The sequence below is a fragment of the Nicotiana attenuata genome, unplaced genomic scaffold (assembly GCF_001879085.1).
Source record: "Nicotiana attenuata strain UT unplaced genomic scaffold, NIATTr2, whole genome shotgun sequence".
NCBI lineage: Eukaryota > Viridiplantae > Streptophyta > Magnoliopsida > Solanales > Solanaceae > Nicotiana > Nicotiana attenuata.
Genome location: NW_017671875.1, coordinates 132,446 through 143,587, shown reverse-complemented (window position 1 = coordinate 143,587; position 11,142 = coordinate 132,446).

The window sequence follows — 11,142 nt, the reverse complement described above, 5'->3', positions numbered from 1 at the left end:
TGGATCTAGTGGTGCACAAATTGCCAATTTACCCCGATTGTCCTCCAGTACAGCAAAAGCAAAGGAAGTTTAAAACTGATATCAGTAATAAGATCAAAGAAGAAATCACAAAACAATTGAAGGCGGGTGTAATCCGAGTGGTCCGATATACTACATGGCTAGCCAATGTGGTTCCAGTGCCAAAGAAAGACGGGAAAACCCGGGTGTGTGTGGACTACCGAGATTTGAATAGGGCAAGTCCCAAAGACAATTTCCCGTTGCCTAACATTCACATCCTTGTTGATAACTGCGCCAAACATGAAATACAGTCCTTCGTGGATTGTTACGCAGGATATCATTAGGTGTTGATGGATGAAGAAGATGCCGAGAAGACAGCTTTCACTACACCCTGGGGTACCTACTGTTATCGGGTCATGCCATTTGGGCTGAGAATGCTGGGGCAACCTACATGAGAGCCATGACTACCATTTTCTACGATATGATTGGGGATCACAGATAAAGGAAAGGCAAGTAGCAACTCAACAAAAACGACCGCTTTCACACCAGGTCTGAGCCAATAACCTTCACGAGGTACCGAACCTTAGAATATTCACAATTCACGGGTCCTAATTTCAGAACCATAAACACTGGGCATCATGCGCCCTCACTACAAATTTATAATCACACTGGCGACTCACGTACCAATAGAGCCATACTCACATAGAAGGCAAGTAAACAAGGGTGTGCATCAATACTCAACAATATCAAATCCATCCTCTTAACCGATAGGAGTGATTAACTACGTGTATCCTTGTGCAAATGTCCTAACTTAGTTCTTGCACTTCCTTGTCACGTCGCATGTGCAAATATCAATAGTAACAATAGCACGACAGAAACCTCGTGCAACCCGATAACACCGCACGACAGAAACCTCGTGCATCACAATAACAACCGCACGACTGAAACCTCGTGTATCACAACAACAACTACCACAGCAACAATGACAATAATACAGGAGTACGACAATTAAATAAACTTAGAAATTCTAGAACTCAAAGAAACGGAAGAACTAATTACAAGAAATAGCCACAATAGAGAATGCTAGACATAATAAGAACAACTCAACAAGGGAGAAGATAATACTCCCTCTGTTCCAGTTTATGTGAACCTATTTTCTTTTTGGTCCGTTCCAAAAAGAATGAACCCTTTCTAAATTTGGAAATAATTTAGCTTAAACTTACAATTCTACCCTTAATGAGAAGCTTTTATAACCACATAAAGATCCTGGGCCCCCTTTTAATTTGTTTAGGACCACAAATTCCAAAAGTCTTCATTTTTTCTTAAACTCCGTGCCCAGTCAAATAGGTTCACATAAATTGAAACGGAGGGAGTATGTAACAACGGTCCCACAAGGTACAATTCAACAACAAGGGAGATATCACGAGTCAATAATTCTAATTAAGAATAAGTCAACTTTGATAAAGGATAACTAGCTTCATTTAGGATTTAGTACTCACGAAAGAGGTACAACAATTACAATTAAGGATAAGCAACGGAAAGGATAATCATGACCTCAATTAATGTTGAACAATTACAGAAGAGATAATAATAATTTCAGATAAAGATAAGCAGTTAGAAAAAGATAGCATGGCAATAGAAGAAGTAAAAATCTTCAGTTAAGTCATATAAGGGTCAAATAGGCAATAGGAATGGATCATGAAGCAATTATTTTCAATTAAAGCAGGTAGAGGTGAAATTAGTAATTGAGAAAACTTAATCATAACGAAAACAACTTCATACTCACTGAATACAAGGACCTAAGAACCCTAAAAGGCAAATTTTCCTCAAATAAGCCCGAGCACGTACTCGTCATATCGCGTACACGGACTTCACAAGATACAAATAGCATAGAAGACTCAAATCCTAAGGGGTAGTCCCCACAGACAAGGTTAGGCAAGATACTTACCTCAAAGAAGACAATCTGATACTCAAAAATGAACTCCTCGGTGAAATAACTTCCGGACGGCTCAAATCTAGCCAAAATAACTTCAAAGCATAAATAAAATTCATAAGAAACTATTCTGGATCATAAAGCCTCAATCCTTATCAAAAAATAAAAATCAAGCCAAAAGTCGACCCCTGGGACCGCACCTCGAAACCCGACAAATTTCACAAAACCCGAACACCTATTCTGATACGAGCTCAACTATACAAAAATTATCAATTTTCGATACCAATTTGTCCCTCAAATCATTATTTTTTATTTTAAAAGTTTTTTTTACAATTTTTCCCAAATTTTTCTTTAGATTCTCATGAATTTGATGTTAAATCTAATATATAATCACAAAATATAATTAAAAATTGATTAGAGGTACTTCCCCAATGATTGTAGATGAAATTCCTCTATCAAAATCGCCCACTCTCAGACCTAGGATTCAAAATATGATAAAATGAAGCTAAAACTTGGAATGTCCAGCTATTAGCAGGCTGCAGATATCGCATTTGCGACAGGGGGTTCGCAAAAGCGACCTCCGCAAATGCCGAAAAAATGGGGGCTTCTGCTAAGATCGCATTTGCGACCAAATACTTCGCAAATGCGAACAGAAGAACTTCGCAAATGCGAGGAGTTCTTCGCAAAAGCGAACTCTTGCGAAGCAGCTCAGGTTCACAAATGCAAGGCTGATTCGCAAATCGATAGTCGCATTTGCGACCAAAACATCGCGGATGTGATGAAACGAGAACCAGCACACAAAAAGTTAACAAAATACTCCGAAGCTAATCCGAAACTCACTCGAGACCTCGAGGCTCCAAACCAAACACCCACACAAGTCTAAAAACATAACACAAACTCGCTCGCGCGATCAAAACAACGAAATAACCTCTAGAACTACGACGGATGCCAAAACACATGAAATCACAATGAACTTCAAGAACATCTAGAATCGCAACCATGCGTCCGAACCATATCAAATCAACTCCAAATGACACCAAATTTTGCAGGCAAGTCCCAAACAACATAACAGAGTTGTTCTAACTTTCGGAATCGCTTTCTAACCCCGATATCGCCAAAGTCAACTCTTGGTCAAACCTCTCTACTTTCCAAACTTCAACTTTTCCAACTTACGCCAAAATACTTCAAATTACCCTGCGGACCTCCATTCCCAAATCCGGACGCACGCCTAAGTCCAAAATCACCATACGAAGCTGTTGAATCATCCAAGACCCATTCCGGAGACGTTTACACAAAATTCAAATTTCGGTCAACTCTTACCGCTTAAGCTTCCAAAACTAGAATCCTTCTTCCGATTTAACTCCGAATCATCTGGTAACTGAACTCGGTCACGCACGCAAGTCATTACACATAATACGAAGCTGCACAAGACCTTATACCGCCGAACGGGACTTAAATTCTCAAAACGACCGGACGGATCGTTACAATATTTTAAAATGATATTTTAAAATTCAAACTATACAAAAAAGTATTATAAGTTGTAGTTTTCTAATGCCAATTTGATAAAAATACATTTTAAAATATAGATCATAGTTCACATAGCTAATATTGAATTACATTTTAAAAATCGAAATATTTAGGAGCCAGCTAAACTGGCTGCATGGTCACATTGCTTGATGATTAACATGATTTTTGGGTTGTGAAGAAGTAAATGGGGTGACACTTTCAGCAGCAAAGAAAACGAAGATATCGGTAACTCATCGCAAGATGATCCTAGAAGCTTCAGAAGACGATGACATCACCTTTACGGAAGAGGACGCTGATGGACTTCTTCTACTACACAATGATGCTCAGGTAATATCTCTTAATGTCTTAGATTTTAAAATTAAATGTGTGTTGGTTGATCCACGTAGTTCAGCTAATATCATACAATGGAGAGTTTTGGAGCAAGCTAATAAACCAGAAACACAATTCTGGCAACAAAGCTTCTATGCAGGTTTAGCCTAACAAGTGTAATGACCTGGGGAGAGATTCTACTATCCACGCATGCCAAAGGCGTAACAAAGACAACTTTGTTCGAAATGGTATATGGCGACATAGGATGCAACGTGATCCTTGGAAGGCCATGGATACATGAAATGAAGGTTGTGTCGTTAACTTATCATCAATTGTTACAGTTTCCCACATCGGAAGGTGTCAAACAAATTAGAGGAGATGAACCGGCTGCTAGAGAAATGAATGTAGTTACCTTGTCCAGTAGAAAGGGGAAAGAAATAAGCAAATAACAACTACAGGAGTTGGCGCCCTCTTCCATCATGATTGAAGATAATAGAGAAGTGGAGTCATCGAATTCCTATCAGGTACAAAGATCGTTTCAGGCACCAGAGGAAACATACGCAACCAAATCTACTGCAGAGGAGCTCGAACAAGTTGTCGTATTCATAGATTTATTAGAAAGGAAATTCCACTTAGGAATGGGGTTGAGCCCCGAACTAAGATTAAATTTTTTTCATTTTCTTAAAGCTAACATCGATTATTTTGTGTGGTCACATTCAGATATGATAGGTATCCCATTGTAAGTGGTTGTCCCCAAGCTAAGTTTGGACCCTAACTTCCCTATGGTAAGGAAGAAGAAACGACCGATTGCAGAGGTAAGAGATAAGTTTGTCAAAGAAGAGGTAACCCAATTACTGAATATAGGTTCAATTCAAGAGGTAAATTACCCCGATTGGTTAGCTAACATAGTAGTAATTCCTAAAATGAATAATAAATTTAGATTGTGTATATATTATAAATATATGAATAAGGCAATCCCTAAGGATTATTTCCCGTATAATCGATGCTACGGTCATACATGAGTTAATGACCTTTCTTGATGCATATTCCGGGTATAATCAAATTAGAATGCACCAGAAAGATCAAGAAAAACCCTCGTTTATCACAAAATTTGGCACATACTGCTATAATGTGATGCCTTTCGGGCATACGAATGGCGGAGCTACTTACAAAAGGCTCGTTAATAAAATGTTTAAAAACAAATTGGTAAAATAATAGAGGTATATATTGATGATATGTTGGTCAAGTCTCCTGTCACACCTCCTTTTTTACACACCTACCCCGAAGGATAATGTATAAGAGAGTTTTTTCATTTAAAGTGACATTATTCGAAATGGGATTATTTATTTATTTAGAGTCACCACTTGGGATAGGTTTGGCTTTTGGTGTCCCAAGTCACCGGTTTATCTTGAATCCCAAATCGAGAAAAATTTCGACTTCCTGGATGGAGTCTGCGAACCAGAAATTCTGAATAAGGAATTCTGTTGACCCGAGGGAAGGTGTTAGGCACCCCCGGATCCCGTGGTTCTAGCACGGTCGCTTAAACCATTATAATTGGCTAAAAGTCTGATTTTAATACATGTCACCCTATAGTGCAATTTTAAAATTATTTACCGCTTTTAATTAATTTTTTAGGAAATTGAACGTCGTTTAAAACATATTTTTGGATCACGTCACATGAAATGCACTCGGATCCTCGACATATTTTATTCAATGTTTTAGGATTTGGATTTGGGGTCGCATGAAATGCACACCCGAATTTAGGAAGGTAAGATTATTAAAGAACGCGCCTAAAGCGACTAGCGTATTATTTACTTTGCGGGCGGCCATGAAAATTCGCTAAAGGCATGTCCCAATTTCTAAGTATTTTAATATGAGTATTAGAGGGGGCCACACAATTTGTGAATTTTGTTTGGTGTGGCGCACCTCGTTTTTATTTTAAAGGCCAACCTAAAGGAACTATGATTTCCTATTAAATATTGTCTCTAAAAAGGCCTTAATTAATTAGCATTATTAATTACTATTATTAAAAGCATTCAAGAAATTTGGGCCTCAAGTTCAAGCCCACACTTAAACATGAGGAAAGCCTCCTAATTCAAATGTGCTACTTAACTTGGAAGGCCCAAAATTGCACTATAGAAATTAACCAATAACTTAAAATGAGATTTCAAATTCTTTAGCATATTGGGCCTAAAGAGCTAGCCCAGGTATGCGGCAATCCGGTCAGAGTTTAATTGTTGCCCAGTCGTGGGCTTTTGTGCAGACCCAAATGGAAAGTGAGATGAGATTAGGGCCTTTGAATTGAGACCTCATGGTCTTGACTGGGCCTGTTACTAGATCCGATAATGAGCCCAAAAACCTGGTTCTATCAAATCTGATAATGAACACAACAGAACTTAATTTTAAACACAATTGGACTTGACAAACTCTTAATTGTCTAGAATCCAAACTCATACGTGTTTCGACTTGTTCACATTCTAATGAATTAGTATCCTAGATCTGGAAATCCCACAGCTCTTTAATTTCGATCAATACACCTAAAACAACCCAATCATGGGCTAGAATTAGCTATTAATATCTATTTATGATTTTTCATGAACAACATAACAAACAGTTTTTAATATAGCCTGTCCCTTTTAGCTACTGGAGATGCTTCAACTTTAGTGATAGCAAACTAGTATCACATTCTAAACTTACATTTCATGATAGCAAAACCAAAACTGAATACATTAAACCTAGCATTGTTAACAGGACGTTTAAGTATTTATAAAACAGTCCAGCAGTTCAATAAAAAATAGTCCACACAGTCCTAGTTAATACAAAATAGACAAATAGTCTAAAAAAACACTATTGAACTAAATGTCTAAGTACATAGATCATAACATATTCGTGCGAAGAACAAGGAGTTATTCCATATTTCTCTTCAAATGCGTTCATACATATGGATCCAGTCTTCATACAACACTTGAGGTAAGAAATGTACCTGGATATGGCCAAAACAAATGGAAATTCAAGTCAGGAGGTAGCAAATGAGAGCAGTAGTAGGAAGCAACCAGCAGCAGTAATTTCAAACGAATTCCACACCTAGGAAATGGTATCAACTCATCCAAGGAGTAATTTCAGGCAACAAACACCAGTAAACAACCCAGAAACAGCTTGAATGAACCAAAAACAACTCGAAAACCACCCTAGGAACTTCTGAACCTCAGCTACTAAAACACGAAGAAGACTCAGGCCATTTTCAACTTTAGATCAGCTGGAATGCTAATTCAAAACTGAAAATCTAAGATCACTCTAAGAAATTCAATGGAATAGTAATTCTGATTTGATTTTTTTTTTTGAAATTTTTCTGATTTCTCTAAGTTCTATGTTGAATTTTGAACTTTCAGATTTTGGGAGCTCTACAACTTGTGTGGATTTTTCAGATTTTTTAAAACTTTTTTTTCAGGCTTTCTCTGGAGTTTTCCCGATTTTTCAAAACTTATGAAACAAGGCAATGGGCATGCCTTTTATAGGCAAAATTAGGGTTGCCTTCAGATTTCTATTTTACCCCCTAAGTCCCTCTTTTATTTTTTAATTTTTAGCTAGTTAGTCCCTTATTTGTTGGCTTGTTGCCCAAGCTAGATCACTAAATCCCTGAAATTCTAATTGGAACCCCATCTAGAGAGTTCTAGGGGTTTCCAATTTCAGTTACTGCATTATTCTTTATTTTGAATTACCTATATTACCCTTAATTTGGACTCTGAATTACTAACCTAGAACCAGCCCCTTTAACTTGATAAAATAACCTTGGTTAATTAAAAATCCGACCTATTCAGCTATAACCAAACAGTTCTTCAATTAACAGAATTAAACTATCCTATTTTAATCTTGAATTAACTACTAAAAGTCAGAATTTAAACTACTGATATCTATTATCAATCAAACAAAAATTAAGAATCAAACACAAATTAAAACAGTAAAATCACAGAATTATGAGACCCCAATCAAACAATCAACAAAATTAAGCCACATGACTGTAATATAAAACATTAGAACCCTAAACCAAGCACAAAAGTAAAAAAAAATGAGTCGATGAAGGTAAGCAGACTCAAAGAGAAGCATTCTGAGACGAGTATGAACAAAAGAAAACAAAATGAATAAAAAGAAAAGAGATAACGAAAAAATAAAGAAAAATACCTAAGATTGAACCCGGAATGTCTTGCATAGATAGATGAACTTCAAAATGAGTCAAACTCCATGCCAATCTCTCATTCTTACATAGAATAATCGATTAGCATGGGTTTTGACCCATTAACGGTCCAGGAAAAACTTTTGGCACTGACCCAATTTCGATTGGAGATTCGAAGAGCTCCAGAGGTGTTTGAAGGAGAATAAGTAGGGATTTGGACTGAGGGAAAGACGGGGGTTCAAGGGTATGAAATTGGTAACGGTTGAGTGGCGGCGCCGCCGTGTGCGGCGGAGGTGGCATTAGGGTTTTCAATATTTGAAGGGTTTGGTGAGGATTTGAAAGAAATGGGGCATGGATTTGGGATGAGGAGAGGAAGGCGGTCCAGTGGTGTAAATTTGGACGGGATTGGATGATCGCCGCCGCTGTGGGGCGATTTCCGGCGGCGGTCTAAGGCGGAGCCGGTGGGAGTTGTCTCTGATGAGAGTGGGGCGAGAGAGAGACGGCTTGGGGGGGGGGGTAGGCTGTCCGACACTTTTATATTAATGGGTGTGGAGTTCTCATCCGTTGGATCAACAATCCTAGACGGCTGAGATTTGTTTGAGCAGAAACAACGTCGTTTCATAGGGGAGGGGTCTGGACCGGACTGAGGCGGGTTTTGGGCTTGGATTGGGGAACAGATTTAGGGGAGGGATTGGCTTGGGCTGGAGCATTTGGCCCAAAAACCGGTTTTTATATTAAGACTCCTAATTTTGAATTTTCTCTCATTTTCTTTTCATTTTCATTTTTATATTTTTGTTAAATACAAAATTAAAACTAATAGACCTGATTTAACTCCAAAACTAAACTAATTAATTTTCAAAATCAACTAAATCCTAATTTTAAAAGAATACTAAGGAAAAAATCAAAATTAAAAGTAAAAATGCAAAAGGACTATTTTGTTATTTTCTTCCATTTTTTATAATCCTAATTAACTAATAAAACTAAAATTATTTAAATGGGGTCCTAAATGCAAATGCACTATTTTTTTTTTTTTGTATATTTATGAATTATACTAACTAAAGATACACACAAAATGCAAACAAACACAAAAACACACGATTAAATCCTAAAAATTAAATAATAAAGAAAAATCCTAATTTTAAGAATTCTATAGGAGTAATTTAAGCGAGGCAAAATCACATGCTCACAGCTGCCCCTCTTTGCTCGGAGACACGAAGGATTTTCGGGCAAAGATAAATGAGCAATTATGAGAGATTTTTGCCTGCTTAGCACTCCATGAGAAGCATTTTTTGAAAAACGTCTGACCGAACCCTGCTTCAGAGGTTGCCTACATATCCTTGGCTATAAAGGAATCAAGTCAGTGTAGTTCTGGAAGTTTTGGTAGCTTGGACTACCAGGAGCTGTGATTTCACTGCTGTTGCTGCTGCTACTGCTTGCTGACCTCCTTATTACACCAAAAGAAAAATCAATCTTTCGAAACTTAATCTTGAGTCTTAACTGGTTTTGCTGTGGACCCCGATCTGAATCTTGATGCTCGCAAGCTGTAGGTGCTGGTTCTTTCTTCAGCATGGGATCAAAGCGGGACAGGCGGAGCTTGTGACTTCAGTCAGGTTTTGAGCAATCCGCTTCTTTGTCCGCTTCAGCATTTTGAATTCACTTCTTTTTGTTCTTTTCTTCCTTTCTTTATTCTGGGTGGAGACTCATTCTTTCAGCTACCTCGGATCCTATGCCTCGAGGTCAAACCTGCTTAGACACCAAAACAAACAAACGAACGAAATTTTTCTGCCCCAGTTTTCACTAGGAAAAATTTCGTGAGTTATTTGTGACACATATCTAAGCAATAAAATCAGGATTGTGTATCCTTGGGAAGGAAGCCTTAAACTAGGGGGGGGGGGTTACCAGGTTATGCTGGAGAATGACCGTGTTATGTCGGAAAAGAAAAAGGTCCTCGGGTTATGCCGGGGAGGTCCACGGGTTATGCCGGGATAAAAGAAAAAGGTCCTTGGGTCATGCCAGGGGGATCCGCGGGTTATGCCGGGATAAAAGAAAAAGGTCCTTGGGTTATGCCAGGGAGGTCCAAGGGTTATGTCGGGATAAAAAAAAAGGTCCTTGGGTTATGCTAGGGGGGTCCACGGGTTATGCTGGGATAAAAAGAAAAAGGCTCCTTGGGTTATGCCAGGGAGGTCCACGGGTTATGCCTGGATAAAAGAAAAGGTCCTTGGGTTATGCCAGGGGGGTCCATGGGTTATGCCGGGATAAAAAGAAAAAGGCTCCTTGGGTTATGCCAGGGAGGTCCACGGGTTATGCCGGGATAAAAGAAAAAGGTCCTTGGGTTATGCCAGGGAGGTCCANCCAGTCCTGCCACCTTTTCTTTGTAATAGTTTCGGAACCAGCGTTAGACCGAAAGGGATTCAAGGAAAAAGTAAGCAAGAAGATGAATTTAAAGAGAAGCGTCCCTTTCGGGGGGAAGAGAAGGACTTATCTGGGGGTGCATGCAAGCTTCAAATAAACATGACATGCTTCTTGGACTGGATGCCCGACCCGTACAAACTTTCCAACTTCTCGTAAACTCATTGACCCGTGTCTCAAAACCAGGGAACCTTGCCAGGACTCTTTCAGTGGTGGGAGATGTCTTATCTTCGGCCAACGGCGCCCTTTGCGGGTTTTCGCCGATCGACCTCTCTGATTTCTCTTCTCACCGTCGCCCGATAGTGCTCTTTATGAGTTTTCACTAAGCGGACTCTCTCATTTTTAATTTCTCTACTCACCGTCGCCTTATGGTGCCCGTAGGTTTTCACCAATAAGACTCTCTCATTTTATTTTTCTCAACTTGGATTGCATCAGAGTCCAACAAGGGTGCTTTCCATTTCCCACGCCTTTGCCAATTGATCGGAAGGACTTGGACCGGGTTTTTGGGTAAAAAGAATTTTGGACGGAATTTCAACTTCGGAACCATTTTGGTAGGCTCATGGCCGAGCCATTATATCATCTGCCCCAGTTTCATTTTTTGGGGGAATATGGGATTTTTGTTCTGGTGTGACTGAACCCCAGAGAGAGCCTACTACGTATCCTTTCGGAATCAAGTCAGACGTAGTTCAGGAAGTTTTGTTTTTGGTTGTTTTTGTTTTTGTTTTGTTTTGTTTTTCTTTTTTTTTTCTTTTCTCTTTTTTTTTCTTTCTTTTGTTTTTTTTTTTCTTTTTCCTTC